Raw genomic sequence first — 17698 nt, 5'->3', positions numbered from 1 at the left:
TTTCTTCTGAGATCCATTATAACACATATTGCAATAAGAGTTTAAAAGATGATGACAAGGAATTACATCCCAGTTCATCAGTTATATTGAGGGCACACAGCTCAGACAGTTAAGAATTTTGGCTGCAAGAGAAAAACTTCCATGTGCCACTTGGACTACTTATTCACAAAAGTCGGGGTGGGAGGAATTACATGATCACAAAATGAGAATATGAAGTATTACACACTAGAAAAATTCAGCTTTCTTTTTTAAACACCTAGAAATGAAGAGAACTGAAAAGTAAGAGTTCAGTAAATCTTGGACCTTTATTAACAAATGTAAGTTCCACAGTGCTGAAACTGCAACTGCCCAGTCAGAACAATGCTACAGACACCATGTCTACTCTTAGACTAGACTAGTTACAGGCACAAGATGTTCTAATTAACAGCAAACACATCCAGAGCCAGTACATAAGTGTGACAGAATCTGGGATCTAGGCATTTGATTTTTCTCCTGGTGCTGAGAATGGACACTGCCATTAAAGATTAATTATAGGAATCTGATAGTGATAAAGGTTTAACTAAATAACAGGCTAACCAATGAAATGGAAAAGGAAGCTGCAATATAGATCAATTAAACTATTTTTATATTTACTTTTAAGGAGAGACAGGGTAATGATTATGCCATATATAAACTAGATGAATATATACTCACGAGCTGGAAAAAAAAACCAAAAACAGGTAAATAACCATTTATTAGGCGAAGATAAATTCAAGTCATTAAGAGAAAACACATGGCCCAGAAAAAAAAAAAAAAAAATAGGTTGTGAAAGTCAAATGAAAAGACACAAAACTCAGATCTCGGGGAGAGAGGGGAAGGAGAAGACTGTTAAAAGACAGCCTTACTGAAAGACAGCAAATAAGTGAGACAGGGAGTCTATGCCCTCTGAGATGGAATGAGAAAAAGATAAAAGTATTCATGGGTTCAAAAGTAGCTTCAGCAGTGAATATGGAAAAGGAATGAACCTGTTCACTGTCTCAACACTAAAAGGGAAATAATATAGGGTCTTTTTCTAAACCAGCATCCATGGCAAATGCCTAACTAATACAAGACATTTAATACGTGGAGAATTTTCTTACGATTGCATTCCATACATTAGTCCATTCACTCCCCGAAACACACCGAATAGGTGGATGCATCTAATTTACAGATGGAGAAACCGAGATCACACAATAGAATATAGCACAGGCTGGTAAGAGAGACTGGGGAGCTCATCCACTTCGTGGTACTGTCTCTCAGCGAGATCCTGGGAAAACCCTTACACTTCTTTGTGAAGAGAGACCTTGGTTTCCAGATTTTCTCAAAGGAGTCTGGGCCCAAAAAGCGATCCTCTACTTCAGAGAAAAGTTCCTTTATGGGGCATATGAGGTTCTTCAAGCACACAAAGGTTAGAAACTCTTTTTAAAAACAAACAAACACCTGGTGGAGACAGAGGCGTGTGAGTCATGAAAGGAGGAGGGAAAAATCGGAAAACCAGATTTAGAAGCCATCCTTCTTTGAAGAGAACGAGAAAGTAGAAAGCAGCCCTTCCCCTCTTCTACGAGGCGTGACTCAGGGACGTTACCTCCCCCGATTTGCTCTATGCACTAAGAGGGTGACCCTCTCCGGCTTTCGACTCTGGCCCAGACACTCACGGGTTACCCGGCCAGGCCTGGAGAACCCGGGTCTAAACAGATGGGACTCGTGTGGGGGACAAGGGGGCCCTTGGGCGCAGGGAGGGAAACCTGCCCAGGAACGCGCCCGGCTGGGTCCAAAGGCCCTCCGCGCGCGGGCCCGCGCCCTCGCCCCAGACCTTACCGCCTTCGGTTGCAGAAGAACTGGCGGTCAAGCGAGGCTGTCGGGCCGAGCAGGGAGCGCGTCTTCGGGCGCCGCCGCTTCTGTGGCGCCCGCGCTTGGCGGCGGCCGGGTCCCGGTGGACTCACACGCGGGGAGACGCGGCCTGCCCGGTCAAGGCCCAGGAGTTTGAGGCCCCGGAACGCCGACTGTGCGCGCGCCCTCGAGCCTGCCCAAAGAGGAAGGGTCAGGGCGCGCCCCGCGGGCCGTGCAGTGGCTGTAGCGCCGCAGCCGAGATCGCTGCCGATTTCGTCCGCCCTCTCCCTGCCCAGCTACAGCCCCTCTTCCCCCGCGCGAGCTTTGGCGGCGGAGCAGCACGGTGCGCGCCGATTGGCCCTCGGGATGTGCGACGCCAGGCGCCGCTCCCCACGGATTGGCCGGGCCGGCAGTGCGTGCAAGGAGTAAACAAACCCCGCCCCCAGGCTTCCCTTGGAGGGTAGGGGGCCACCAGATGGAGGGGCGGGCCTCATGCACTCAGCCACCGCCCCTTGGTTCCCCCTGTGGCCTCCCTGGGAGCCCTCCCGCAGGACCCGACCACCCCGCTTCCCCGCCGCCTCCAGGGACAGCTGCGGGCCTGAGGCCTAGAATTTTAGACACACTTCCTTCATCCCTCCTGTCTCATCCCCCCTACTCCCACCCTGCGACTTGGGTGGGAATCTCTTTTCCAACTCACCCCGAAGCCGGAAAACCCTAGCTCTCTTGGAAAGAGGAGGACTGGGCAGTTCCATCTCGGTCCCCAGGCCTTTGCCGGGTCGCCCTGGGGAAGCATCAATAAGGGACAGAGGGGCGAGTGATCGTGAGTGAGGCTATGCGTGGAGCCAACTGTGGGACACCTTGAAATTATTCAGACAATGGGTTAGAGACCACTGGGAATGTGGAGGTTCTTCAGTATCCAGGCAAGTTAACATCCAAACCAGGAGAGGTCATCATGTCCCGCGGAAACTGCACACACCCCACAAGCCCGTACACTTGGTTCCATATGAAAAGATATTGTTCATTCATTCGTGCCGATGTGAAAAACCCTGTGCAAGCAGCACGTTAGAACGATTAGATCTTTCTCATTTTACTCCAACCAAATTTTATGTTTGTTTTTGAGACGGGGTCTCGCTCTCACCCAGGCTGGAGTGCGGTGGCAGGATCACGGCTCAGTGGAGCCCTGACCTCCCAGTCTCAGGTGATCCTACCACCACAGCCTCCCGAGTAGCTGGGACTACAGCCCCGCGCCACCACACCTGGCTAATTAGAGACGGGGTTTCGCCATGTTTCCCAGGCTGGTCTGGAACTCCTGGACTCAAGAGATCCTCCGGCCTGGGCCTCCGAAAGTGGTGGGATTACAGGCATGAGCCACCGCGCCCGGCCCCAAACACTATTCTTGACATGGGGAGACATCAGTGGACAAAATAGAGAAAAAAACTCCTTCCTTCATGGAGTTACATTCTAGCAGGATAGGAAAGATAATATGCAAAAGAATAAGCAAAACAAAAACTACATTACATGCTGCTATTTATGTTATGGAAAAAAAAAATAAGCAGAGGTGTTGGAGGAATGGCTTCAGTCCTAAATAGAGTGATCAGGGAAGGTGGCACGGAGAAGGTGGTATTTAAGCGAATGCCTAAAGGAGGTGAGGTAGGTAAGAGAGCACTTTCAGATCTTTCTCTGGGGCAGGACATAATTGCATGTAACTAGTCCTGAGAGTCCAAGAATGTCAAATGCAGTACTCCACTGACTGATTCTAAAATGCAAAAACCCCAATGGAGTGATTACTTCACATTCTCCAGTAACAAATCAATAAAAATTTATTTAGTTTCCACAAGAAATTTTGTTAAGGTTATATCCAACAAATACTTTTCACTCTAGGTACTACATATACAAAAATCAGCAAGATAGAAAACATCTATCCTCAAGGAACTCCGTGTAGCAGAGGAAATGGATTGTAAACCACCTCAATTCAATGTGTAAGTAACCATGATGAAAGTACACACACAAAGTGCTTGGGCTAATGTAGGTAAAGGGGTCGCTGTCATAGAGGAGCTGTAACTATCTTAGGATCTCTTTATCTATAAAAGAAACTCAGTACTAAATTTGGAGTGAAGCTATCAGGGATTCCCTAACCTCTTTATAGGTTAGAGTCTGAAGATACTAGGTTGAACCATATGAAATTGCTGATAGTGGGAAATTTCATATGGTTCAACTTACTGTCTTGCAGGGGTAGTATGAGGATTTTGCCATGTAATGCATGTAGTAAGTGTTCAATAAATGATGGCAATTATTATATTTATTGTATAATATAGCTTTTAAAAAAAAGATTTAAAAGTCAATGTTTTATAACACCTTCCAACACCGTTACATAAAATGGGCAGTGAAAGTTTCAAATTTTCCATATACTAGTTTGATTTAGTTGTGAATTTCCATGACCTAATCAGGGTATGTTGTAAAAGACAGTAAATGTTAGTTTCACAGCAGGCCAAGAAATTCAGAATAAGGAGGAACAGCTTGGTTTTTAAGCCAAAAACTGAGAATTCTCCAGAACAGAATAAATTGTCAAGTTGCTACAGGGAAGAAAATTCATGTAAATCAATTTTTCATTCCCACTCATAGTTCCAATTTAGCAATTTGCACAACAGTCAGCTTTCTGTCTTCTTTCTTATTTCCCCATTAAGGGATCTTATTTCCTCTGAAAAGGAAAATAAAGTTTCCACCATCTCCAATGCCAGAGAGTAGACATCTGAAATGTGACAGAACATTTATTGATTCTGCAAACACTTATTAAGCACTTATTGTATGCCAAGAACTATGCAAGGTATTGGCAATACAAACACAAATGTCCAAAGAGCTCCATTCATTGGCATTCCTTATGCTTGGAATAATCCTCCAGTTCACCCACAACTCACCTGCACATGCCTTCTCATCTAAACTTAAACAACACTTTCTCCAGAAAAGCTTCCCCTGAGTCCCCATCTCCAACTCTTTTCCCATATTTTCTTTGACTTTCTAACATTCATTAAACTTGTAATTACTCACTAGCTACCTGCCTCCCATTAGACTGTAAGCTTCTAGAATCAAATATCATTCTAATCACTGTCATCTCCTCAGTGCTTAACAGAAGTTCAATGTTTTTATTGAACAGATGAGAGTCCACAGCCCAGCAAATTTGGAAAGAGGAGAGAGGTATAATAAAGTCCTCTGCTTAGAAATATGTGGGCCACAGAAGAGCCAACACAAAGAGGCTGTGAAAAAGACGGGTCCATTCCAGTTAAACCCGAGGCATTTCCATGTGCTGCCTGCTCTCCTGGCACTGGATACTGCTTTTGCAGGTGGAAGTACCAGACTCCTGGACCACTGCCTCTCAAACTTTGAGATGCACAGTAATCACTTAGGGAATCTCACAATTCAGGCTGTAAGGTGTGGCTTCGATCCTGTATCTCCAACAGGCTTCCAAGTGATGCTGGTGCTGCCTCACCAGCCAAAAATCACACTTTGAGTAAGAAGGTCTTTAGTGACACCTTTTATCACACGAAAAGATCTGCAGTTGTCAGAACAGTTTCAGATTTTTTTAAAAGCATCTTCTTTTCACACCAAATCCATCTAGTGACTGACAAAAGAAATAACACTTATAAGTGTTAAATCTGGGTCTTGCTTCTAGAGACAATCCTGTTATGTACAGTTTAATCACCTTAATAGGACAGAGTAGAATCGAAGCCTCGGAATTTCCTCAGGGGGGGATTCAACCTCTCCCCAGGTTTCTGGAATGACTGCATTAGAGCAGTAGAAACGTTTCAAAGTCACCCTTAATAAAAGTAACCCCTTAATATCAAACATAAAATATTTTTTAGGATAAAATATTTTATTCACCGTAAAAAATATAAAGTAAATGTGAGGTATAAGGAATCATGATAAGCCCTCATGTACCTGCTTAAGCAACATATTATTAACACCATTGAAGCCTCATGTGCCCCCTACCAGTGTGTCCCCACAACTTTCCCTTTCCAAAATAACATCTTAAATTCTGTGTATAATTTCCATGTTCTTCTTTATAATCTTAACACACGTGTATGTATATCCAAATAATATATTGCTTAGCTTTTCATGTTTTTGAACTTCATAAATTTGGAATAAAATTTATTATTCATCTGCAAAATTTTTTTTGCTCTTTTGTTTAAGAGGGTCATCTATCTTGATGGGTGGTCATTCATTTTCACTAATACAAAAATAACATTTACATACTCCATTCTATTTTATTATTTTTTAAAATTTTATTTTGAGACAGACTCTTGCTCTGTTGCCCAGGCAGGAGTGCAGTGGTGCAATCTCAGCTCACTGCAACCTCTGCCTCCCAGGTTCAAGTGATTCTCCTTCCTCAGCCTCCCAAGTAGCTGGGATTACAGGTGCACGCCACCAGTCCCGGCTAATTTTTGTATTTTTAGTAGAGATGGGGTTTCACTTTGTTGGCCAGGCTGGTCTCAAACTCCTGACCTCAAGTGATCTGCCTGCCTTGGCCTCCCATAGTGCTGGGATTACAGACGTGAGCCACCGTGCCCAGTACATAATCCATTCTCTTATTGAAAGGCATTTGGGATTTTTACCTTTTTTCCTATTCTGATGCTGTGAATATTCCTGTCTCCTTTGTAAATGTGAAATTTTCCATAGGGTCTTAGATTATGAACAGGGGTGACAGTCAAAATATTTAAAAACTGGTAATGCACAGATCTTAGCTGGTTCTCCTTCCCCACAAATACCCTGACACAATTTCTTATGTGCAGTTGGTTGATTTTGGGAGATGACTCCAGTGAACTGGAGTGGGAGATAGCAAGCATGAAACATGAAGGAGGAAAAGCCAACCCCATGTATTGTGGGTTACTGAGATGTGTTACTGCGATGATCACTGCTGGAGGCTACTTGATCCTGGACAGGACTCTCCAAGAAGTTTTGAAGAGCACACTTCAAAACTGTCCACTTGAAGGACAGAAGAGGGGCATATTTACACACTGGCTCCCATCCTCACTGTGAAAAAGTTGCTCTGTTGGGTGTCAACTCGCTAGTACTTCAAGGTTTGGACATGGGTGAAAATAACAGAGAAGTTCAGACAAGTATTCCAAGCTGACAGTCAGGGAAATCCCAGTCCAGAATAGGAGATATGATAAGGCAAAATGAGGCACGGTGTTGTCAGCATACACCGGGGCAGCTGATTGCTCCAACAAGTGAAATAAAAAGGTGAGCCAAGATGACAGGAAGTGGGGCAAGAGGTGACCAAAACTGATATAAATAATTGAATGATAAATTAATGGAGAATAAGAGACAGCTCCTCCATACAGTAGAATTCAATTAATAAATAAAAAGGCATAATGGAAATAGAAAATCACCATTACTAGGCACTCAACACCAGAATGATTGTTGCAGGAGAGAACTATCCATGGACAGTAAACTAGTGAGTGAAAACTGTGATGGCAAACAGGATATTTATGTGGTCTTAAAGTATCTTCTCAGAAAATTCTTATTAACTACTAAAGAAAAATAGTAACCTTGCAGTGGAAAAATCTGGGAGACACTATCTTTATCTTAATCAAGTGATCAAGGTTAACATCATCAGTAATAAGACACAGGGATATAGCTTCACGATAAGATGCACTGAGAAGTCCACAATATCACTTCTGCAGTATTTTAACAAAAGTGCAAAACCTCAGTCTACACACAAGAGAAAATGAGGCCAAGCCAAAGTGAGGAACATTCTATAAAATAACTGCCAGTACACTTCAAAAATGTCAAGGCCATGAAAAAAATAGACTGAGGAACTGTCTCAGATTGGAAGAGACTAAGGAGACATGAAAATTAAATACAATGTGGGATCCTGGACTGAATTCTGAACCAGAAAAAGGACATCACTCAGAAAACAGGCAAAATTCAAATAAGATCTGTAGATTAGTTAAGACTACTGTATCAATGTGAATTTCCTGGTTTAATTGTATTATGGTTACACATGATGTTAATTAGGAGAAGCTAATGAAAAGGGAACTCTGTGTACTATTTTTACAACTTTTCTGTAACTCTAAAATTGTTTCAAAACAAAAAGTTAACAATTAAATACCAGGGGATCTTATTAAAATACAGATTCTCATTCAGTAGGTCTGTGATAAGGCCTGAAATTCTGCTTTTCTAAAAAGCATCTAGGTGATGCTGAGACTGCTGGTCCCAATGACATATTTGAGTAGCAAGACTTTTTTCCCCCAGTTGTACTGAGGTATAACTGACATAGAATAAACTGTACATAAAGTGAACAATGTGATCAGTTTTGATGTATGCATACACCCATGAAACCATTGCCACAAACAAAATAATGAATTTATTATTGGGAGATGATTCTAAATAGGTTTCTCATTTCTGTTTGTGTTGCAAGCAGAGACACTGTGGCTTTTGTTGTAAGACAGAGATGGTGTCTCCCTCCACAGCAGAGGGCAGTTTTGTCCAACAATCAAACATCATGAAAATAGTTTTCCTCTGGGACAAGCATCAGACAGGTTTACTTCCAATCTATTACAAAAGACTCAGGTTTCCTGAGCCTGAGGTTCTTCAGCTTTACCACAAACCACTGCATTCACAGTATCAACCTGAAATGCTCCTCACAGGACTTAGGAGGCAAGGAGAACCAACGTAAATATGAAGATAATTAATGCTTGCTGTGCCATGAGTAATAAAGTCTTTAATCTCTGAGGCAGGAGTCTCATATCTTTTGTCATCAGTACAGGTTGGGCATCCCGAATCCAAAACTCTGAAATCCTAAATGCTCCCAAACCTGACATTTTAAATTAAAAACTTATTATTACTAGAGACAGCATGTTGCTTGCCCAGACTGGAGTATGGTGACATGATCATATCTTACAGTGACCTCCTGGGTTCAAGTGATCCTTGGGCCTCAGTCTTCCAAGTAGCTGGAACTACAGGCATGACCATCATGCCTGGCTGATTTCCTTATTTATTTATTTATGTATTTTTAGTAACAAGATCTCCCTGTGTTGCCCAAGCTGGTGAAATCTGAGGCTTTTTGAGCACTGACATGATGTGCGAAGGAAATGCTCGGATTTGGGTATCGGATTTCAAGTTTTCAGATTTTGGATGCTCAATTGGTAAGTATCCATAATAAAAATATTCCAAAAAAAAAAAGAAAAAATCTTAAACCCGAAATACTTCCGATCCCCAGCATTTCAGATAAGGGATACTCAACCTGTATCTATAAAACTGTGGGAGACTAACTTGTTAGCTTCCAAAGTCGAGTAAAATTTCAGACTCTTCTCAGTTTTCGACGGTGTTTGGTGATGAAGTTTGGGATGCTAATAGAAATAATGGCTTTCTGGAAGAGAGAAGACAAGGGCTCCCATGGGCTGGGTGAAAGGATATGAGAACTCCCTGGGATCTGGTAGCAAATGTTCTTGCTCAAATGGTGGGCAAGGGGGAAGGAAAATTTGGCAAATCTAATGTATTTGCCTTATAATCTTCCCCACCCCCCCCCTTTTTTTTTTTGAGACACAGTTTCCCTCTCATGCCCCAGGATGGAGTGCAATGGCACGACCTTGGCTCACTGCAACCTCCGCCTCCCAGGTTCAAGTGATTCTCCTGCCTCAGCCTCCGGAGTAGCTGGGATTACAGGCACGTGCCACCATACCTGAATAATTTTTCTATTTTTAGTGGTGATGGAGTTTCACCATGTTGGCCAGGCTGGTCTCAAATTCCTGACCTCAAGTGATCCTCCCACCTCAGCCTCCTAAAGTGCTAGGATTACAGGCGTGAGTCACTGCTTCCAGTCTAATCTCCACCTCTTAATGGGTTCTGTTTCTTTCTAAAGAGCAAAAAATGGGCCGGGCGCGGTGGCTCAAGCCTGTAATCCCAGCACTTTGGGAGGCCGAGATGGGCGGATCACGAGGTAAGGAGATCGAGACCATCCTGGCTAACACAGTGAAACCCCGTCTCTACTAAAAAAATACAAAAAACTAGCCGGGCATGGTGGCGGGCGCCTGTAGTCCCAGCTACTCGGGAGGCTGAGGCAGGAGAATGGCGTAAACCCGGGAGGTGGAGCTTGCAGTGAGCTGAGATCCGGCCACTGCACTCCAGCCTGGGCAACAGAGCGAGACTCCGTCTCAAAAAAAAAAAAAAGAGCAAAAAATACACTAATACTCAATATCATCATCATTTCTTTTTTTCTACAATTTCTTTTAAATAAAACCCATTCTTCAAAATTATTGATACAAAATAACCAAAGAAACTTCAGCAACATCAGCTCCATATATCTCCATCATGTCCCCTGTTCCGTGTCCTTTTCTTTTTTCTTTTTTTTTTTTTTTTTTTTTTGAGGCGGAGTCTGGCTCTGTCGCCCAGGCTGGAGTGCAGTGGCCGGATCTCAGCTCACTGCAAGCTCCGCCTCCCGGGTTCCCGCCATTCTCCTGCCTCAGCCTCCCAAGTAGCTGGGACTACAGGCGCCCGCCACCTCGCCCGGGAGTTTTTTGTATTTTTTAGTAGAGACGGGGTTTCGCCGTGTTAGCCAGGATGGTCTCGATCTCCTGACCTCGTGATCCGCCCGTCTCGGCCTCCCAAAGTGCTGGGATTACAGGCTTGAGCCACCGCGCCCGGCCCCGTGTCCTTTTCAATAGACTAATTGCTTTGAACAACAACAACAACAACAAAAATGCATGACAAAACCAAAACCTCTTCCTTTCTTCAAACAACTCAATGTTCATCATTCTTCTGCTATGAATGTTCATACATCTTCTACTATGAAATAATACCGTGGGCTCATGAGAGACTCCACTATGGTCAAGGAATGGAATCCAGATTATCTGACTGAATCTTCCACCCATATAGATGTCACTAAATATGTCTGTGAACTCGAAGCAAATAACACAGAAACGCAAAATAAAAATGGCTTTAATATACCAATATGTACAGATTATTCAGTTTCATTGTAATTTCCCAATAATTTTAAATTATAATTTTCAGAAAGGATTTTTAACATCTGCTAGGCTAATTCCATGAAATTATCTTTTCTCCAGTTATTTATAATTTTTCTAAATATTTTAAAGTACAGTATATTTTCACAACAAATTTTATTTTCCCCACCACAAAGAATTATCCCACTTCTCTAGTAATTTCCTTTGTGCAAGAATGTAGAATATAGACTAATCAGCCTAAATAGGATCTAAAAAGGCAAGGTTACATAAAACCCTTCCTGTCTAACCATATTAAGGCCCAAGTTTACCTAGAGTCACAACTGTAGTTAACAAGTGCTATTTCTCTGGTGGTTTTTTGTTTTGTTTTTGTTTTTGCAAAGTTTCACCATGTTGCCCAGGCTACCCTCGAACTCCTGGGCTCAAGCAATTCTCTGGCCTCAGCCTCCTGAGTAGCTGGGAACAGAGGAGCATGCCACCATGTCTGGCTCCTCTGTGACTTTTTTTTTTTTTTTTTTTTTTTTTGAGGCAGAGTCTCGCTTTATCGCCCAGGCTGGAGTGCAGTGGCCAGATCTCAGCTCACTGCAAGCTCCGCCTTCCGCGTTTACGCCATTCTCCTGCCTCAGCCTCCGAGTAGCTGGGACTACAGGCGGCCGCCACCACGCCCGGCTAGTTTTTTTTTTTTTTTAGTAGAGGCGGGGTTTCACCGTGTTAGCCAGGATGGTCTCGATCTCCTGACCTCGTGATCCGCCCGTCTCGGCCTCCCAAAGTGCTGGGATTACAGGCTTGAGACACCGCGCCCGGCCTCTGTGACTTTCTTAATGTGCAGAAACCAAAACAGGTAATAGTATTTAATAAGAATGTCTAGGTAATTTTGTTTTAAATCCAAAAGTTAAAGTAGACAAAAAGGGAAGGGAAAAATTCATATGCAGATGAAAAATATTTCTATTACTGTGGATCCCTGATTTTTTGTATAGATCTTAACAATGATTTATGAGGTTCTCAATGACAATTTAATAAAACTGCAAAATTCATTAAGAACATCAGAGAAGGCCAGGTGCAGTGGCTCACGCCTGCAATCCCGGTATTTTGAGAGGCCGAGGCAGGCGGATCACGAGGTCAGATCGAGACCATCCTGGCTAACACAGTGAAACCTCGTCTCCACTAAAAATACAAAAATTAGCCGGGCGTGGTGGCAGGAGCCTGTTGTAGTCCCAGCTACTCAGGAGGCTGAGGCAGGAGAATGGTGTGAACCTGGGAGGCGGAGCTTGCAGTGAGCTGAGATCGCGCCACTGCATACTCCAGCCTGGGCAACAGAGCGAGACTCCATCTCAGAAAAAAAAAAAAAGAATATCAGAGAAGTAAGATTATGAATTTACTGAGGCATACAAATTGGAATCTACATTTACCATCTTGCACAAATAGGTTAAGTTTCTAATAACTTATTAACAAAATCATTCTGAAATCTTTACACAAATCAGCCTATTTTAAATAAAAAGGTTAGAAACATTATGATAACTATGTACAAAGTATATATCTGTATACTTAACATTCTAAGTAAAGATATCTTTGAAAATTTACTATTACACAGTATTAGTACCATACTCTATAATGAGCAAAGAAAGAATATGAGAACTCTTGGGCTCAGTACATTGTAAATATGTTGAAAATGCTATATACATTTTGCCTGAAAAGATTTTTTTTTTTTTTTTTTTTTTTTTTTTTTTTTTTTGAGACGGAGTCTGGCTCTGTCGCCCAGGCTGGAGTGCGGTGGCCGATCTCAGCTCACTGCAAGCTCCGCCTCCCAGGTTCACGCCATTCTCCTGCCTCCGCCTCCCAAGTAGCTGGGACTACAGGCGCCCGCCTTGTCGCCCGGCTAGTTTTTTGTATTCTTTAGTAGAGACGGGGTTTCACCGTATTAGCCAGGATGGTCTCGATCTCCTGACCTCGTGATCCGCCCGTCTCGGCCTCCCAAAGTGCTGGGATTACAGGCTTGAGCCACCGCGCCCGGCTGCCTGAAAAGATTTTTAAAAATCCCACATAATCACATAAACCACTGGACTGATTTTTAAAAACTTTAAAAAAAGATATTTAAAGATATGGCTCATAAATGATGAGTTGATGGGTGCTGACGAGTTGATGGGTGCAGCACACCAACATGGCACATGTATACATAATTAACAAACCTGCACGTTGTGCACATGTACCCTAGAACTTAAAGTATAATAATAATAAAAAAAAGATATGGCTCATTAAGCAAACATTTAGTGATCATATCTCACTGCAGCCTCAAACTCCTGGGCTCAAGTGATCCTCCTGCCTCAGATGGCAAATGGGCAAAAGATATGAACAGAAATTTCACTGCAAAGGATAAACAGAATGGGCTGAAATAAGAAATAGCGACACCACCGAATGCTGGCGAGCATGCGGAGAAACTGGATCACTCATACACTGCTGGTGGGAATGTAAGTGGCACAGCCAGTCTGGAAAACAGTTTGACCTTTATTTTATGAGTAAAGATAAGATTCATTTAAATGGGAGTCTCTATATCATTTGTTTCCTAAACATCACAGGTATCTATTAAAACACAGCCATTTTATAATAGACCAAATGTATAGTAAAGTGGGGAAAGACAGTAGAAAAAGAATAACAAAGAATTTCAGAAATATCTGATTTTGCAAGCACCTGTCTCTGTCCTTCCCACTTCAAGATCATTCCTGCATTCCTCTAGGAACAAGGGTCCCATGGGAATATGATGACAATGCAGCCAATGACTTAGGTGCCAATAGATGCTGGTGCCAAAATATTTATGGCTATGAGGTTTCAAAACTTAAAAAAAGAAAAATGATTCCTTTTTATTGGAAAGGAGATTTAAAAAGAAAAACAACCAACATGATTTTGAATCATCTATTTAACTTTTTTAGATTACTCTTTTTGACGGGTTCAAACCAGAAGACCTGGGTTTGGGTTTACACTAAGACAATTCTGGGACCAAGGAGGTTGTAAAGGCCCAAGGTGTGTTTGGGGCTTTTTTCCCCCTCTCTCTCTCTCTCTCTCTCTTTTTTTTTTTGAGACAGAGTCTCACTCTGTCACCCAGGCTGGAATGCACTGGCCCAATCTCGGCTCACTGCAACCTCCACGTCCCAGGTTCAAGCAATTCTCCTGTCTCAGCTTCCCAAGTCGCTGGGACTACAGGCACATGCCACCATGCCTGGCTAATTTTTGTATTTTTAGTAGAGACGGGGTTTCACCATATTGATCAGGCTGGTCTTGAACTTCTGACCTCAGGTGATCCACCCCCTTGGTCTCCCAAAGCGCTGGGATTACAGGCGTGAGCAACTGTACCTGGCCTTTTTCTCTCTTTTTTTAAATTGAGATGGGGGTCTCACTATGTTGCCCAGGCTGGTCTCGAACTCCTGGGCTCATCCTCCCGCCTTGGCCTCATACATTGCTGGGATTACAGGTGTGAGCCACCATGCTTATCCTGGGGCTTTTTATTCTTACTGAAAACCATAGTCTAAATTTCCCAAAGGGATTCAGAATCCTTTGGGGTAGATTCAAGCCTTCTAGGCCATCTCTGGGATGACTCTAGAATAACTTAAAGTCAAAGAACTCCAGGGGGTACATCTACATGTCTCCTCAAATAATTACAAAATTCTTGCCAGATTCCTGGGCTGGACTATTTTAGATTAAAGACTGGTCCCTTACAGGAGGGGCTATTTTTTATTTTATTTTATTTTATTTTTTTTTTGAGACGGAGTCTTGCTCTGCCGCCCAGGCTGGAGTGCAGTGGCCGGCTCTCAGCTCACTGCAAGCTCCGCCTCCTGGGTTCACGCCATTCTCCTGTCTCAGCCTCCCGAGTAGCTGGGACTACAGGCGCCCGCCTCGTCGCCCGGCTAGTTTTTTGTATTTTTTAGTAGAGATGGGGTTTCACCGTATTAGCCAGGATAGTCTCGATCTCCTGACCTCGTGATCCGCCCGTCTCGGCCTCCCAAAGTGCTGGGATTACAGGCTTGAGCCACCGCGCCCGGCAGGAGGGGCTATTTATGAAGTTCCTTCCCTATAGCACCAGAGTGTTTGGCACTCTCAAAATTCAATCTGTTAGTCATCTGCAGTCAAATATATAAAACCTGTGAAGAGAGAGGCTTCAATTAAAGCTTAAAAAGTTAATATATCTATGTGTATTTACGGACGTGTATCTCTACACAAATAGTTTTTCAAATATATAAACATATTAAGAATTTTATTTTATTTTATTAAGACAGGGCCTTGCCCTGTTGCCCAGGCTGGAGTTCAGTGGCACAATCATAGCTCACAGCAGCCTCGAACTCCTGGGTTCAAGCGATGCTCCTGCTTTGGTTTCCTGAGTAGCTGGGACTACAGGGGCATACCACCACACCTGGCTAATTAAAAAAATTATTTTGTAGAGACAAGGTCTCGCTTTGCTGCCCAAGCTGTAGTTGAACTCCTGGCTTCAAGTGATCCTCTGGCCTCAGCCTCCCAAAGTGCTGGGATTACAGGCATGAGCCACTATGCTTGGCCAAAAATTTTAAATAAACAATATGAGGATTCTAGCTTTCACTACAGAGTAGTTCCTCCTCCTCCTCCTCCTCCACCTCCTCCTCCCCCTCCTCCTCTTCTTCTTCTTTTTTTGAGATGGAGTTTAACTCTTGTTGCCCAGGCTAGAGTGCAATGGCGCGATCTTGGCTCACTGCAACCTCTGCCTCAGAGGTTCAAGCGGTTCTCCTGCCTCAGCCTCCTGACTAGCTGGGATTACAGGCATGTGCCACCACACTCAGCTAAATTTTTGTAGTTTTAGAAGAGATGGGGTTTCTCCATGTTGGTCAGGCTGGTCTCAAACTCCCAACCTCAGGTGATCCGCCCTCCTTGGCCTCCCTAAGTGCTGGAAAGAGTATAGTTCTTCTTAATCCAACAGAAAAATATTTTACTCACAACGAATATAAATTGCCCCCATCAACAAATGTATGTAATATCAAGGATAACATGTGTACAAACAAAGTTGCACTAACAAAGTAAAAATGTATCCCACACACAGGAAAGCAGTGCTAAGTTCTGGGGAAGCAGACAGTTTCTGCTTTCAGGGAGCTTCCAGTCTGGTAGAGATTTACACAGAAGGCAGATTAAAGAGACTGATTATCTCCTTTGTTCAGAGATAAAAAGGAAGCAAAAAAGCAGGTCAAATCAAAGATGATCTGCAGAATACATTAACCCTACACTGAAATCATGGACCTACTCCAGTAATTAAGGCTGCAGAGGTGGGGCTGGGTGGATGAAAACATCAGAAGACAATTACAGCATGAGTTATTGATTGATTGATTGAGACAGGTCTCACTTTGTCACCCAGGCTAGAGTACAGTGACATGATCTTGGCTCACTGCAGCCTCCACCTCCTGGAGCTCAAGTGATCTTCCCACCTCACCCCCCTAATTAGCTGAGACTATATGCGTGTGCCACCACACCCAGCTAATTTGTGTATTTTTTGTAGAGATAGGGATTCGCCAGGTTGCCTAGGCTGGTCTCAAACTCCTGAGCTGAAGTGATCCGCCTGTCTTGGCCTCCCAAAGTGCTAGGATTAGACGTGTGAGTCACTGTGCCCAGCTGAGATTTCTTTTTTCTTCATTAATCAGCAAAACAGAAACCCTATTTATTTATTTCAAGATACTATTTTTTTTTTGCTAACAACCATTTCCTAAGGTAAAATGAGGCAGAAAGAAAAGGAGTATGATACTATATTCACTGAGTCTTCAATTTTCTTCTAACAGCCTGTATCAGTGGCTTTCAACTGGGGGCAATTTTGCCTCTCAGAATGGCAATGTTTGAAGACATTTTTGGCCATAACTAGGGGGATGGTACTTGTAGCTAGAGGGCAGAGGTCAGGGATACTGCTAAACATCCTATAAAGTACAGCATAGCATCCCAAAATAAAGATTTATCCAGTCCAAAATGTCAATGCTGAGATTAGGAAACCAGGCCATGGTTGGATAAAAAAGATGAAAAAATCAGTACGTCTGCAGTATAAAAGCAATTAGTAGCACTTTAAGATAGATTAAACAGGAACATTCTCTTCCTTGATGAGACAGTTGCAGACCTTCTAAAAATATCTGATAGATCCATAATGGGAAAATAAAACTTGCTGAGAAATAGCACAAATTTTTCTAAACTTCAAATACTAGCATACAAATGAAAAATAAACTTGGAAGATAGAAAGGACAAACCAGGTGTGGTGGCTTACACCTGTAATCCTAGCACTTTGGGAGGCCGAGGTGGGCAGATCACAAAGTCAGGAGTTTGAGACCAGCCTGGCCAACATGGTAAAACCCTTTGTCTACTAAAAATACAAAAACCAGCTGGGCGTGGTGACGCGTACCTGTAATCCCAGCTACTTGGGAGGCTGAGGCAGGAGGATTGCTTGAGCCTGGGAGGTGGAGGTTGCAGTGAGCCGAGATCATGCCACTGCACTCTAGCCTCGGCAACAAAGCAAGACTCTGTCTCAAAAAAAAAAAAAAGAAAAAGAAAAGAAAGGACAACTTTGTTGCTCAATTGATCTTATCAACTGTTTCTGCAACCACAAAAGCAAATGTGGTCATGTTTCTGATTTTGGTTAAGTTTGAAAATATTTACTAAACTCTTATCACTAAAAATGGCCACAAATATTAAAAATAAAATATTAGTTTTTAGATTCACAGAAGAAAAAAATCGCCACTGACATTTGAGGAGATGCTCAATTACAATGAGAGACATTCAAAGTTACTTTCCAACATTATCTCAAAAGTATTGATTTTTTTTTTTTTTTGAGATGCAGTGTTGCTCTGTTGCCCAGGCTACAGTGCAGTGGCATGATCTTGGCTCACTGCAACCCTCCACCTCCCAGATTT

General features: G+C 43.0%; 1 protein-coding gene and 1 long non-coding RNA gene across 11 annotated transcripts in view; one reads left to right on the top strand and one right to left on the bottom strand.

The window, feature by feature from the left end:
- TFDP2 (transcription factor Dp-2) overlaps positions 1-2216 on the bottom strand; it is a 217923-nt gene extending 215707 nt beyond the window's left edge. For 5 of the 9 annotated variants that reach the window (XM_033212444.1, XM_033212446.1, XM_033212435.1 and 2 more), the window contains exon 1: positions 1837-2197. The gene's annotated coding sequence lies outside the window, so the exon portion shown is untranslated. Of the gene's footprint in view, positions 1-1836 lie in introns of all 9 variants that reach the window. The other 4 variants (XM_033212434.1, XM_033212442.1, XM_033212433.1 and 1 more) reach the window with 1 other exon arrangement.
- A 1517-nt stretch (positions 2217-3733) lies between these two features.
- The window catches only part of LOC117084090, a 33023-nt gene continuing 19058 nt past the window's right edge, over positions 3734-17698 (top strand). The window contains exon 1 of one of the 2 annotated variants that reach the window (XR_004437312.1): positions 3734-3827. This is a non-coding gene — a long non-coding RNA (uncharacterized LOC117084090). Of the gene's footprint in view, positions 3828-8918; positions 8991-17698 lie in introns of those variants that run through there. The other variant, XR_004437313.1, reaches the window with a different exon arrangement.

Source organism: Trachypithecus francoisi, unplaced genomic scaffold, assembly GCF_009764315.1.
Source record: "Trachypithecus francoisi isolate TF-2019V2 unplaced genomic scaffold, Tfra_2.0 Lachesis_group0, whole genome shotgun sequence".
NCBI classification, from domain to species: Eukaryota; Metazoa; Chordata; class Mammalia; order Primates; family Cercopithecidae; genus Trachypithecus; species Trachypithecus francoisi.
The sequence above is the reverse complement of the archived record's forward strand: the minus strand, read 5'-3'. Positions and strand labels throughout refer to the sequence as shown.